This window comes from Anomalospiza imberbis, chromosome 1 (genome assembly GCF_031753505.1).
Source record: "Anomalospiza imberbis isolate Cuckoo-Finch-1a 21T00152 chromosome 1, ASM3175350v1, whole genome shotgun sequence".
NCBI lineage: Eukaryota > Metazoa > Chordata > Aves > Passeriformes > Viduidae > Anomalospiza > Anomalospiza imberbis.
In genome coordinates, this window is record NC_089681.1 from 4027045 (window position 1) to 4041936 (window position 14892).

The window sequence follows — 14892 nt, forward strand, 5'->3', positions numbered from 1 at the left end:
TCTGGCCTTTCTTTCTCCTGTCACTGCCCAGCAGAGCCCAGGAGGTGACCCATGGTCCCCCAGACTGGTCCCCAGCACTGTCACAGCTGGCTGCCATCCACTGTCACTATCAGGACATATCACTATCACTGTCAGGACATACCTGTGGCCTAGGCGATGCTGCAGGTGTCCTTTGGGCTCACTGCTGCTCACACCTCAGCTGCAGAGGATCACAGTTGTTGGGACAAGGAGGGCGGATCATCCATCTCTTGGGATTTAGGCTGAGCAGCCTGAGATGCCCTCAGTGTCCTGTTGACCCTGAGTTGGGTCTCTCCAAAGGTTTGTGTGCCTTCCAAAACGTAGGTATCCAGAGACATTTGCTTCAGGGCGTTCATCTCTCGGGACAGGTGGTGAGGAAGGATGGTTAGACACCTTCAGTACCTGCAGAAGACTGGGGCCTGCTTTGTACCACCACATGGGTGAGCAGCGGAGGTGTTTGGAGCTCTTTCCAGCACCACTTCACCAGTCCTGATAGGGGCCAACCCCACGGCAGGGCAGGGAAGGTCATCCTTTGGGATAAGCTGTGGTGCTAAGTGAGGTGGGGACCCTCCACATGTGGCCCTGGAGTTGTCATACCACACACTTTGGGCCTGTCCAGCATTGTGGGACAGCCATCAGTCCCTTGAGTTTCTGCTCTATCCCAGGCTGTTGGTTCCCATGAATCATGGAGAAGGCAGCAATGGTCAAAGGGTCTGTGTTGATTTAGAATAGTGTGGATTGGGCTGATAAAAAGGCCTGACCCTGTATTAGAGCACCCTACTGGGTGGGTCACCATCCCCTTCGTGCTTGGGTCTGTTCCTGCTGCTAAAATAGGTGCTGCTTCTTCCCCAGGGATGTAGGAGGTGGCTTGGCATCGTGTTGGTGACAGCCCCAATCCCTGCTATCCAGGAAACCTCCTGATCCCATGCCCTTCCTTGTGGAAACTGTTGCTTTATGGGCTTGGAGATGTTTCTGTCCTGGCAAGATGAGTTTTCCTCACCCATGCTCATGGCAGCATCACCTGGAACATTGCCCAGGACAAGAGGTCCTGGGATTCAGTCACGATGTCTTTGAGTTGGAGTCAGGCTGGGGACAGAGGGATTTGATTTCAGCCTCCTTAGGCTGCTCTTGAGCAAGACTTCACTTAGGCCTCAGCTTAGGGGGCTGGCTTGGGGGGAACATGAAGGGGACAGGCTTCGCTTTATGTAGCATCAACCCAATCACCTTAAAATTAGGGAGCTTCTGGTATAAAAGCAGTCCTTGATTTGGCCATGTGGCCAAATCCTGAGGGCATCTGGCTGGCAGAGTGGCATCTTGATCCTCCTCAGTTTATGAGTCACTGAAAAAAACAAAACAAAAAAACCAAATAATGCTGATTTAATTGTCCTAGATATTTTTCTTTTTTTTTTTTTATGGATATTTCCCCATTAACCCTAAAATGTGCTGCTTCCATGGAAAGGCTACCTTGGCAGCCCAAGAGCTGCTGTTTTGAATGAAGGGCTGAATTCAAAAGTTTCTCTGGGCTGGACTGCCAAATATTTGGGATTTTTTTTATATGGACTTGGGCTCCTTCCTCTGAGTTACCAGCTCCTCGATGTTTCAGCCTAGAGAAGGTTACAGAAGCAACAGGCTGGGGAAATTGAGGGGTCTTCCAAGGGGGATTTGGGTTAGGAATCTCAAAGAGCTCAAAAGTCTTGAGACAGGTAAGGGGGAAGGTTGAAGATCAGTAGACAGCACCAGAGCGAGGTCTAAGCAGCCAAGGGCTCATGGTTTGGGCTGGTCTTGGGTTATCTCCTTGTACACTAATCCTCGTTTCACCCCAAATGCCAAGATGCTGAAAGGAGAGGCTTAAAAATCTGATGTATTTGCCAATGCTGCCACTGCTCCAGTTTTTTCTGTGAGTCCTGGCAGATGTCACAGGGAACAGACACCCCCATGGCTTTGGCTACAAACCAGGCACCTCATCCTGCCTTTTTCTCCTCCCAAAGCAAAGGCTCAAACTGGGTTTTAATAATTTCTCACCCCTATCCACCCCCTGACCCTCCATGGAAAGCCACCACAATTTGCAGAGACAAGGCTCCAAATTGGTACAAGAACTTTGGAGACCCAAGGGATGGCAAAGCAGAGGTGCCCCACCCATCAAACCAAGAGCCTGTAGCCTTCACCCAGGAGTCAGTCATGTCTGAGCCTCGTGTGAGGGAATAAATCTGAGCAGGAACTTGTAGCTGTGTCCTCTCACCAGTGACACACAGCACACATAGGCCCTCAAATATCCCTTCTGTTGTTTGTTTTCCAGTCAGATGGAGCACATGGAGGGGTGGGATGGTGGGAAGGCAGGAAATGTGGCCATCACAAATGTCCAGCTCTTAATTTAAGAAAGTTCTGGTGACACACATTTAAAGACTTTACATTTGTAATTTTTTATTATGAGTCTTGCAGTAAGGCTGACACTGTGGTGCTTGGGCTGGGAGCTTCAGAGGTTTATGGGCAACAGATTTCCCGAGAAAGCAGAGTCTGGCTCTACCCACAATAGAACAAGTAGTTTCCTTTTTTATTTTTTTCATTGGGTTTGTTTGGTTTTTATTAGTCCCAGTGGGAAAGCGCACAGGGAGATTCGTGACTTCCATGCAGTTTCCAAGGTCTTGTATCTTATTTGCTGCCAGCATGCTGGGTAGGTGCAGCTTGGCGGGTGGGTTTGGATGGGATTCTGTCTGGTGGGAGACAAATGTGGCTGGTTTCTTGGCACAGAGGGGGAGTCCTGGGCCGGGCTCTTGCAGACATTCCCGGGGAGGGGGCGTTCCGCTGCTTCCCTTCAGACTATGATCTCCCAATGAACTCTCCACTTCCCTGTTGTTCCTTTCTGTGCAACAAAGAACTGCATATTTTCCTTTTTAACCCCCTGGGCAACCATAGTAGTGTGTAGATTAAGCCCAGATGACTTTTTTTTGTTGGGTTTTTTGGGGGTTTTTTGTTGGGTTTTTGTTGGGTTTTTTTGTTTTGTTTGGGGTTTTTTTTTTGTTTGTTTGTTTGGTTGGTTTTGGGTTTGTTTTTTTTTTTTTTTTTTGTCTGAGCCATAGCTAAATTATTGTACCCAATGCTTTTTGTATCAGATGGCATCACTTTGAATATGCAGATGAGGTATAGGATCTTGACACTTTATAATCTTTTTAAAAAGAAACTTGTCTGTTTACTTAACGTCTTGTGTAAAAAGGAAAAAAAATGTATGCCTTCAGTAATCACTTTTTTTTTGTTTTTTGAGTTTTATGAAATTACAGTGGTTACACTCCAGCAGCGAAATAAAAAGCGTCCACTGTTTTGTACATCCCTGTGTGCCTGGTGCTGCTAATAGGAATTATCAGGATGTGGGAGACAAAGGCAGAGCTGAACTCTGGCCAAGGATGGAAGTGTGGGAGTTTGTTCTGGCTAGAGAAGAGTGGGCTTCAGGAAGACCTTAGAGCACCTTCCAGTGCTACAAGAGACCTGGAGAGAGAATTTGCAAGGCCTCGGAGTGACAGGACAACAGGGAATGACTTCAGACTGACAGAGGGTGGTTTAGATTAGGTACAAAGAAGAAATTCTTGCCTGTGAGGGTAGTGAGGCCCTGGCACAAGTTGCCCAGAGAAGCTGTGGCTGCCCCATCCCTGAAAGTGTTTAGGGCCAGCTTGGATGGGGCTTGGAACAGCCTGATCTAGGGGAAGGTTTCCCTGGCCATAGTGGGGCAGTTGGAGCTCTATGATCTGGAAGGCCCCTTCCAACCCAAACCATTCCGTGATTTTATGTCCAGTAGAGCCTAACCTTGATTGGATACCCTAAAATACACCCAGAGGACACACTACACACGCCTCACCTGATCTCATGAAATCAGTTGGGTTTTTAACTCTGTTCCCCATGACCAAAGGAGACAAAGACCAGAGTCTTCATGGAGGCTGAGGAGTGGAGCTTGCATAAACAGGCTGGTAAGCAAGGAAAGCTGACACAAAGTTGTATGAGCTCCCAAGTAATTACATGGGGTTGCATGGAAGAGTGGGGAGGAAACTCCCTTTTGTGCTGCTCTAGGCTCAGGAAGGCTTTTAAGCCAGATGCCAGCTGGGAAGATGATAGAAGTGAAGCAGGGTGGTGTGGCCAGAGCTGTCCTTGGATTCCCCCAGCACTTCCCAAGTGCTTGGCACGGCAGATCCTTATCTCCTGCAGGCTTTGAACCGCAGCTGCAAGGGGCACTGCCTCCTCCTTGTGCAAGAAGCAACTGGGCCTTCAATCAGCCTAATTGCTGCCTCTCTTCTCAAGCAGGAGGGCCGGGGGACTGCTGAACACAACGTGTGTGCTGGAGAAACACCCACCCGCGCTCCTGTCTGTACATGCTGTCTCCTACCTGCTGCATTCCTCCTTGCTCTCCGTCACCCAAAAACGTGCACCCCTTTGCAGGCCAGATCCCAACTCTCCAAGTTAGGCTGCTGCCACTCCGTGCACAAGTCCCTGCCCTCCCTAAGAGGAGTACTGTGAAAGTTCATTAAACTGGGGGGTTCTGGGAAAGGCTAAGTTGGCCACTCACAGGGATGGGCCCAGACAAGCTGTGGCTGCCCCGTCCCTGGAAGTGCTTAAGGCCAGGTTGGATGGGGCTTGGAGCAACCTGGTCTGGTGGAAGGTGTCCCTGCTCATAGGCAGGGGTAGAACTGGATGATCTCTAAGATCCCTTCCAACTCAAACCATTCTATGATTCTCCGATTTCTTCCCAACTGGTGCCATGGTCCATAATGCCTTAAACCCCTCTCAGCAGAGGATGTTGGTACCTGCAAGGTACGCAGCCACATATTGCAGTGCTTTCAGTCCTGCCAACAACAAAATCAGTGAACCCCCCCCAGCCCCTTAAAGCTGGACGTCCACAGCTTAGCTTTATCGCTGACTCCCTTTCCAGTCATCAGAGGTCAAGGGACAACACCATAGATTCAGGAGGGACTCATCTCAGACTTTCGTGGACACTCCTGTCAGAGCTCCACCACCACAGAGGGACCTCCAGAACTCTCAGCTCACACAGACACATCCATGCTGGAGACCCCAAAGCCTTAGGAGATGAGCCGTGGTTCACAACTCTCCCTGTCCATGTTCCTACACCTCAGCAAGCCAGAGTAAGGAGACAAAGATTGCAGGGTCTTCAGTAAAGTCCAGACTAGCCACAGTCCAAACTCATAAGACTAGATTAAAAAATGTTTTCTGAGGGCTGCCTTGATACATTCTGAACCATGATGAAACCTTCCTTTGATTATTTTAGACTGCTGCTGGCTGCCATGGCCAACACTGGCTCTTCCCAGGCACAGCAGAGCTCTCATCACAGATCCCATCTACCTGCTTGGGATCAGCCCTTTCGCAACACCTCCACCTGAGGACGTCTTGCTGGCTCAGAGGGTCTCCCCACTTCCCTCTGTGCCCAGGGAGTCTTGAACCATCAGCCGTGCAGGGGCAAAGGTCTCACCTCCCCCCAGGACCTGGCAGACCCCATGGGTCTGGGCAGGAAGGTGGGCACAGGAAGGTGGCGCAGGAAGGTGGGCACAGGAAGGTGGCACAGGAAGGTGGGAGGTGCTGCCCTGCTTGCACTGCAGGATCTGGAAACTCCCATGCTGGTAGGGATGAAAATGTAGGGCAACTCTTGGGTTGGAAAGCAAATTAAAATGTTTGCAACAAATATAGTTGAAAAGTCAGGTGGGGAATTAGGCACTGCTTGGCAAAGTACAGGAACGTGGATCACCAGGGGTGGGTTTTGCGCGGGGAGCTTTCCCTGGGAAACAGAACAAGGAGGAGAAGGAGAAACTCTTTGCCCAGGCTCACACAACAACGCCCACGGTTCAGAAAGGGAATCCTGCAAATCCCTGCTCCACTCCGTGACCACAGCAAGGAGCCGTGCTGCCCTGTCTGAGCCACTCGCTGGGCAGGACCTCGGGGCAGAATTTGTTTTAACTATGATTAGGGAGAGAAAGAACATTTGAGTGGCAGGAGAAGAGGCTTGCAGGGAGCTTGGAAAGGGCTGAGTCACTCGCTGTCGGCGTCAGCAACTGAGGAGAAAAAGCGTGACTGCAAAACAGCCACCTGGACCTTTGTCAGCTCACCGTTTAAAAAGAAAAAAAAAAAATCTCAACTGACAGCCTCTCCCGCATCCCACTGGAGAGCTGAATGTGCCGCACGCAGCCGGGGAGCTCCGTGCAGAAGCAGTGGCTGTGAAAAATGCCCTTCCCTGGCTGCAGGTGCTGGCTTCTGTTGCAACATCTCCCTTGGGGCTCGCAGAGCAGAGGAGGCAGCGCTGCTCTCCCACAGCACCCGGGCAGCCTCCAGGGACGTGTCACGGCCAAGCCGGGGCTCGGTCCAAGGACCGGGGGCGGAGGGGATTAGAGAGACCTGGCGGGTCGGCGCTGGCAGAAGGACGACGCAAGAGCTGCCTCCGCCTCGCAGAGATAACTGCGGCTGACTTCAGCCGGGGGCTGACTCACCTAAACCAGGGCATCTTGTCTGGATATCAGGTGGAGACAGGGAGAAGCAATGCGTTTAAATGAGCTTTGATCTTTAAAGCAAACAACGCCGCCTTGTTTTGCAGCACGCAGGCAGCCGTGGGTGACAGGCAAGGACGGCCAGGCTGGTTTTGGGGGGCCCACTTCGGGGCACTCGGTTTTCAAGGATGGGTGCTCAGCACTCAAAACAAGGGCTGTGATAAAGGGCTTATCGTGAAAACTCACCCGGAGCTGCCAAATGCCATCTTGTGGCTCTGTTTGCTTTGCAAATCTGCCAGGTTGAGTGAGACAACACAGCTGGGTAACGCAGAGAGGCACGACTGTGACTACCCCAGCTGCAGCCAAGTGACACACCTGGGAAGAGAAGTCTAGTCCTTCTGTTTGCAGTTCCTCAGTTTGCTCTATCCAGTCTCCATTCTGGGAGTATTTCACGGTAAAGCTGTAAGGAACTGGGCTGACCCCCATAACTGCCCTGCTTTGAGCAGGAGACCTCCTTCCAGCCTGAATCATTCTGTAGTCCTAGGAAGATCCCAGAGAAGAAAAGGTTATCTTATAGCTCATAGGGTGCAAAACTGGGTCACTGAAGGAGATTTCAGAGAGATACTCCCCTTGGGGCATGTACCTGCACCTGTCTCCTCCAGCTCCGTCTGTTGTGGTTAAATGTCCATGGCTGCAGAGGGAATTATGTCCAGACTGGCTGCTCCCCCCACAGACAGCTCAGCATCCTCTCTAAAGTGTGATTGTATGCAGTTTCAAAGGATCACAGAATAATTTGAGTTGGAAGGGGTCTCAAAGATCATCCAATTCCAACTCCCTGCCATAGGCAGGAACACTTTCCACTATCCCAGGTTGCTCCAAGCCAGTCCAACCTGGCCTTCAACACTTACAGGGATGGGGCAGCCACAGCTTGTCAGAGGATTTCAACATCCACAATTCCTCAGATGTGGATTCTAGACTCATCTAAAGCAGTTAAATCGCTTCCCTACATGCACACATAACTCAACCTGTCTTCTGTTTTCTCTTGAGAGTGTTTCTATCACGAGATGCAGATGTACCACTCTCGAAGCCTTGCAATGAGATGTCTCTGTCTCCATCAGCTGTTGCCGAGTGATCCACTATGTCCTGAAGAGGCTGAGCTGGGGCACCTCACATTTTGATCCCTCAATCCACCACTGGGGTCCTTTCCAGCTGGATGGACTGAAGTCTGCATGGAAATGCAGGTACCAAAGCCTGTCCTGTCCAGTAAAGAGTGGTGGAGCTGAGTGAGGGTCTGGAGAACAACTCTGATGAGGAGTGTCTGAGGGAGCTGAAGCCTGGAGGAAATGAGAAGGTTGGAGTCAGGTGAGGGCTGGTCTCTTCTCCCAAGTTACAAATGACAAGAGGAAATGGCCTCTAGTTGTACCTGGGGAGGTTTTGATTGGATATCAGGAAAAAATTCTTTTCAGAAAGGGTGATTAAGCACTGGAACAGGCCAACCAGGGAAGCTGAGGATTCACCATCCTTGGAGGTCTTTAAAAGGTATGTAGATGTGGCACTTGGGAACACAGTTTAGTGGTGAATATGGTAGTTCTGGGTTAATGGTTGGACTTGATGCACTTAGAGGTCTTTACCAACCTTAATGATTCTATGATTCTGTGAAATGGTTTCATACTAAGATGGATTAACCAGTCCCTGTGGGTGTTTGTCCATTTTCTACCCCATTTTTCTCCCTTCACACTTTCTTCAGGGGCAATTCCACATTTATTTCCAGCTCATTGGAGGAAAAGGCTTCGCAGCTTTGGGCCAAGGATTTTCCACTGAAGAAACAGATACAGGCCCTAGTGATTGCCCACTGATCACTTTTTGAGATCTGTCAGACAGCCAACTCTTAGCTCATTTAACACATGCTCTACTGATGTGTGGTGCTTTTTTCCCCCCACTGGAACACCACACTGTACAAATTTAATATTGTACAAGCAGATTGAATACACAGTTATGTTTATGGGCCAACCTTATGATCTAAAATAATGGCATCAAGCTGGTACAACAAGACCCCTGTTCCAGAAAACCACGTTGACTGGCATTTTTTATATTTCTGTTATTTATGCTTTGATGAATCAGATTCTAGATCAGACTGTTTTTATTAACAATCAGCCTGTTGTTATTACTAGCCTGACATCACCCCTAGACATGTCTGGCCCACAAAGGCAGTTTTGCTACTCAGCAGGCTCCTGAGGCTCAGCACCACGTTAGCATTGGTACCAGAGACCAGGAGAAGATGTTGGTCCATGCATCAAGGCCTTTGCATCTTCCAAGGATCTGAGCTCCAGGCTTGCTTGGGTTGAGCCTGAGGCAGCTGTTCTACATCCAAAAACCGGTTTCCTTACTTTGTCCCTAAGTTTGTATGAAACTGAGACAGAAGACAGATATTATGGCAGCATCTAAACTCATGAGGGTTCATTGTATCTCTTTGCACAATGGCCAAGGAGAGCTGATGGTTGTGGGGAGCCTGGCAGGGTACACCAGGTGAGGCCTGAGCTCACCTCCCTGAGCTGGAGGAGAGGCACAGCCACAGTGACCCTGCAAACCTCTTTGTGTGACAACAGAGTGCTGTGGTCTTTGACCCTAGGGCTGTGGGACAGCAGGGATCAGGCTGGGTGTGATTTTAGAATCAAAGAATTGTTCAGCTTGGAAAAAACTCTAAGATCACTGAGTCCAACCATTAACCCAGCATCACTGTGTTCACACTAAACCATGTCCCCAAAGGCCACATCTCCGTGTCTTTTGAACACTTCCAGGGTCAGTGATTCAGTAGAGGGTGCACAGCTTTAGGATGCACAGCTTTAGGAATCCTGCCCCAAAAAGATTAAGAAGCAGCAGCAGAATCCCAAAAACGTCAAGTCCTACTCAAAATCAAAAGGTGAAGCAGCTGATCTGCTGAGACCACTGAAGCATGCTCTCAAACCCTGCATGACCATTTCCATACAGACCCTCCTGTTGCCTCATCTCAGGCTCTGCTGGGGGCTGTTTGCCCTCATTTTATTCCACATATGCAGCTTCCTCCATAGCATGTGCTTCAATTCCTGATCTTCCGGGTCCCCTGAAAACCTCTAAAACTTCAGTGTGAAAAAGAAGATACTTCAGATATTGAACCAAACCAAATCCTGGTGCAGTTTCACCTCCTCTCCCTGAGCTCACACCCAGCTCAGCCTCCTCCTCTCGCAGCTGCTGCTTCACTGCTTCAGCAAAATCATTTGCACACTAAAAAACCCCGCCAGACAAAGACCCAGCCGCCCGCCCACCCGTGCTCTCAGCCTGCCACCGGCGTAGAGAATCCCCGTCCTTAAGGACACAGCCTTGAACAAAAGCCAGGGAAATTTAAAAAAAAAAAAAAAAAAAAAAAAAAAAAAAAAAAAAAAACTCAACAAAACAAGCTTCTCTGCAGCCTGACCTTTTATTGTCTGAACGGGGCTGCCAAACCAAACCCGCGCTGCGGGTCCTTCCCGCTCCTTGCATCCTGTCCGAGATTCCTCCCCTCCCTGCTGGGGCTCAGTCGCAGCCCTGGCTGTGTCACTGGGGCTTCCCAGGAGTGAGGAAGACAATGGGGGGATTCTCGGGGTGGTGTGGGCGGCTTCCTCTTCCTCCATCCAAGGAGGTGCTGGGGGTTGGCTCAGTGGAGGGTGGGATCCGCAGTTCTGGCAGACGGAGCAGTGAGCGAAGGTGGAAAAGCATCCGCAGCCTTGCGGGGTTGGCAACGTTAGAAGGACCAGAGGGGACACGTCAGGTTTAAATAATCTTCTCCCCTCCAGGGCCCATACAAGACACTTCAGGAGGGAAAAAAAAAAAAAAAAAAAAAAAAAAAAAAAAAAAAAAAAAAAGGAGAAAAAGAAAAGATAATCCCCTGTGAATGCCTGGAGTCAGCTGCCAGAAGAAAAGCTTGGCTCAGGGCTGTGCTTGCCCCAGCAGAGCCTGTCTCGCTTTTGCTGCCCTTCACATTTCCCCACCACCCCCGGCTCAGCCCGAGAACTCCTGAGGACACGAGCTGAGCTGGAGCATCCGAGAGCTCTTTGCCAGGACGTGGCAAACCCTGCCCTCCCCGCCTGCGAGCGCGGAGCCGGGGCTTGTCCACATCACACAGCACCGGCTGCCTCTCATTAGCGCTGAGTGATAAATCCAGGGGGGAGATGACAGCCTAGCGGGATGAATCCAAGCGTCCTACCCTTTCAATTCTCCTTCTCCCATCACACATGGCCGGGCTTTCCTGGTCCCATCATCTACTCATGGCCGTAAGCCAATGCCCCCGGATGGGGAATGAACCCTGACAAGTGGAGCATTTCCTTTGTGTCCTCCTGTTGGGAAGCAGAGGTTGTCCAGGCCTCCCTGTCCTGCTGAAGGTGAAAGGAGATGCCGTGAGGTCTCCATGAGGTCTCCACGAGGAGATGCCATGAGACCATGGAGAGGTTCAACCACGTTTTCCAGGACAGACTTCAGTGCCAGCTTACGAGCCTGGAACACCACTTTGGTTTGAGAGACAGCTTAGTGAAAAACCACCTGGTCTCATGGTTTACTCCAGTGTCATTGTCCCCTTCTGAAAAACAGGTTGTTGCCGTTGCAAATGGGATTCATGGAAATCAGTGTTCTGCTGTGAACAGCCAAGAGAGGTGATGCCCAGTGTCCACCCCTCCACAAGCCTTGATCCAGCCTGGCACAGGAGACAGGGAGGGGTTTTAAAATCCAGTGTGCCATGGATGAGGATGCCTGCATGGAGGCTGAGTAGAGGCAGGTGGTAGAGAGGCTTCCATGGATCATTGAATCATAAAAGGGTTTGGGTTGTATGGGACCTTAAAAGGTCATCTAGTCCAGACCCCACTAAACAAGGTTGATCAGAGCCCCATCCGACCTGGTCTTGAATGTTTCCAAGAGTGGGACATCCACCAACTCTCTGGGCCGTGGGACATCCACCAACTCTCTGGGCAGCCTGTGCTGGTGTTACAGTACCCTCACTGTAAAAAAACTTTTTCTAATATCAAATCTGAATTGACCATCTTTCAGATTAAGGCCATTACCCCTTGAACCATCACTACAGACTCTGCTAAAAAGTCTGTTCTCATCTTTCTTATATGCCCCTTTTAGGCACTGAAAAGGTCTTCCCAGAGCTTTCTCATCTTCAGGCTGAACAGCCTCAACTGTCCTAGGCTGTCTCCAGAGCAGAGGTTCTCCAGCCCTCTGATCTTATTCATGGCCTTCCTCTAGACCCACTTCAAGAGGTCCATGTCTGTCTTGTACTTGGATTGATAACAGGCATTGCCCTGACCCAGGTGCAGCAACAGCACGTGGCTTTGTTGAACCTCATGAGATTCCCATGGCCCACTTCCCAAGTTTGTCCAGGTCCCTCTGGATGGCACCATGTCCCTCAGGCACATCCTTCAGGTTGGAGAGGCACAGCTCAGCCCATTTTTGCACCAGTGATTCTCTGTCCTCCATCCTTCCAAGCACAAGGAGGGGCCCCTCAGTGCCACAATCCCAAGGGCAAGGGCTGCTTTTCCCCTCCAAATCTGGAGGGAACAAAATCTCCTTGAGGGCTCTTCTACTCAGCATCATTTGAGTTGAAACTGCCTGGATTACTCACATAAATCTTGCTTCTTTAGGAAAACAAGGAAAAAAAAAGCTGGGCTGTGGTGTCAAAGCACTTTGCTGTGCCAAGAGCATCCCTGCTGGCTTTGCAAAGCCTTCCCTGGGGTCTTGCAACTCTTCTCTGTCACTGTCACTTTGGGGAGACCATAAACCATCACTGGCCTGTCATGTTTTTGGGGACTGCCAGCCCCAGGGGTGATGGAGAACAATGTCCTCTCTGCAGACCTACACAAACTGCTCTGAGCCCAGCCCTGCTGCTGTGCAGGGTGGACAAGCTGTGGATTCATCTCCTTCTGAGGAAAAAAGGACTCATGACCATTTCTCAGCTCTGACCCCTGAAAAGAAAAGGGGCACCTCACTGTGGAGTCTCTGCACAGCCTTGTACGGTTGTGCTTTGGTTTATGGTGCATTTTCCATCACACCAGACTTGTCTGTAATAAAAAGTGAGAGAGGATGTAGGAAGATGGAAGCCTCAGGTTTGGGGCTAAGTCAGGGTGGGATACATGCTGGATTGGGAAGGAGGAGCTGTAGGATGTGGCCTCATGATGATGCTCAGTTACATTTGGGAACACCTATTTCCCTCTGGAGGCATCTCAGGCCCTGCCACCAGTCTGGGGAGGAAAACACCAGTGTGGAGGACAAGGTAGCAGATAAGGGCATGGATGCAGAGACAGAGAAGGCTGGAGGCTTGAGGTGCAGCCTCACACAGCCACTGCTCTGCTGGTAAATCAATTCTCCTCTTTTGGAGCAGCCTGACTCATTTCTGGAGCACGGTTTCACTTGTCCGTGGTGGGCAGTGGAGCAGTGGGGTTGGCTGGCACATGTGGCTGGGGTGGGAGAGCTGCGGGCCCAGCTGCTCTCAGGCCAGCCCAGCGTTGGCCCAGCCACGTGTGGGGTATCAGTGACCTCTTGAGGAGCCCTGCAGCACCATCCCACCCTGGGCTTCCCCACATGGGACAAGCAGGGAAGGGTCCTAAGGCAAACTCTGTGGTCTTAGAGGAGAGAAGGAGGCAGAAGGGATATAATTCATGTAATTCAATGCAAACTCACTGCTCCTTCTTTCCTCCCCACAAAGCTCCCTGGAGAAAACAGCAGGGGGAAATAAAAGGCTAAATAGAATAAAACAGAGTAAATAGAACAAAAGAGAACACCTGGGAGCAGGTCTTTGTAACTTCAGCTGGAATGGACTGTTCCTGAGCCAAGCCTAAAACACTTGAACAAGGCCAACCTGGCCATCCCTCAGGCAGGCCATGTGAATGACAAGTGCATCAGCCATGTTGGCAGCTCTCTTTCATGAGTTTCTTTATAAAGAAATATTATATAATTAACTGCAGGCCAATTAAACACATCAAACAATCATTGTTGATAGCCTCCACCACCCTGTGCTGTCAGGAAATGTGGGAGTGGTAAAACAGGTCTGGCCCTCAGAATGGGAATAACAACTCACGTGGCTTGAGGGTGTCAGGGATGAGCCATGGCTGATCACCTGGACGCTGGGATGTCACAAGGCTCCTCCACATCTCCTGCCTTCCTGGCTCAGGTGGATACCCCCAGTGTGGTTAAACAAACCTCCCAGCACCACAGCTCTGGGACATCAGAGAAGGAAAACACATCTAAAAATGAAACCAAGAGCCCTCCATAGGCTCCCATCGGGATGGCCAAGGCCTTTTCCAGCCCCGTACACTCCAGAGCTCTCAGCTTTCTGCTGTAGCACTCACAGCAGGTTTGCAATGATTTTTCTTCAGTGTTTCTCGCCTGCTGCTCCAGGCTCTGGGAGAATTGCAGCCACTCACAGCAAATTGGTGCTGGAAAACCAGCTGGTGTCAGAAAAACAGCCCCAGGATTGTTCCAGATGGTGCCGTGCACAAGGGTAGAAAGCTTCTGTGGGCACAGGTTTGCTGCTCCCTGGGCTCTGCTCTGCAGAAAGGTCTTCTGCAGCCTGGAGGGGAGCAGATTCCCTGGGGCTGGTGGGCAGATCCTGTGCACAGCAAGGGACATCTCTGTCACAATCATTACAGGAGATTGTTCATGAAATAACTTCACTGCTTGGAGCAGCTGGACTCAACCCTTCTTGAATGAACTCTCTCAGAGCCAGCCCAAGAAATTGTTCCTGGATCCTGGCTTTTAAGAAGCCCAACAGTCTCCAGAGCAGTGGTCCTAGGAAGCTGTACCAGGGAGAGTGCTCTTCCAGAGGCTCTCCAAGAGAAGAACCACAGCATCTTGAGAACACTTTCCTCTTACTAAGGCCACACACCTCACCTTGGACATTCGGTGTTCCCAGCCTCACAGGAGTGCAGAGGCTGAGGAGTTAGGAGTTGTCTCCTGGTGGGCATTTCTCAGTAGTAATGTACAGAAAGAGGCATTGTCAGGATCAGACAGCTTAGGCTGGGTGCACCCCAAATTCAGCAAAATATCTAAGCACCCTTTCAGCTGACAGGTGGGTCTAGATCTTCATGATGCCTACATCAAACTGGGTGAGGGGAGCTGAAACCCCTGAGATACCTTGTGAGTGTTGGCTCAGGTCTTTTTCTGCTTTAGGTTATTTGTACTCATTACTATTGTGTCATTATTTGGGGAGCTGACGCTGAAAAAACGGTCCCATCACACAGTGAGGCAGATAGATGTGAGAGAAGGCCTTTGATTTTTTTGGGCTTTATCTTAATTACACCCTTTAAATGCTCTGGGGAGATTTTTTTTGATTTTTTTTTTTTTTTTTTTTTTTTTTTTTTTTTGCTTTTTTTCCAGTGCAAATTGAATGGGCAATAAT

At 50.1% G+C, this 14892-nt stretch overlaps 1 long non-coding RNA gene across 1 annotated transcript; it reads right to left on the reverse strand.

Moving 5' to 3' along the window:
- Window positions 1-9902: 9902 nt before the first annotated feature.
- LOC137474491 (uncharacterized) lies at window positions 9903-14274 on the reverse strand. Its single transcript, XR_010999392.1, has 3 exons — window positions 13275-14274; window positions 10711-10876; window positions 9903-10315 (listed from the first exon to the last, which is right to left on the reverse strand). It is a non-coding gene; the product is annotated as an uncharacterized lncRNA (long non-coding RNA).
- Between the last annotated feature and the right edge of the window lie 618 nt (window positions 14275-14892).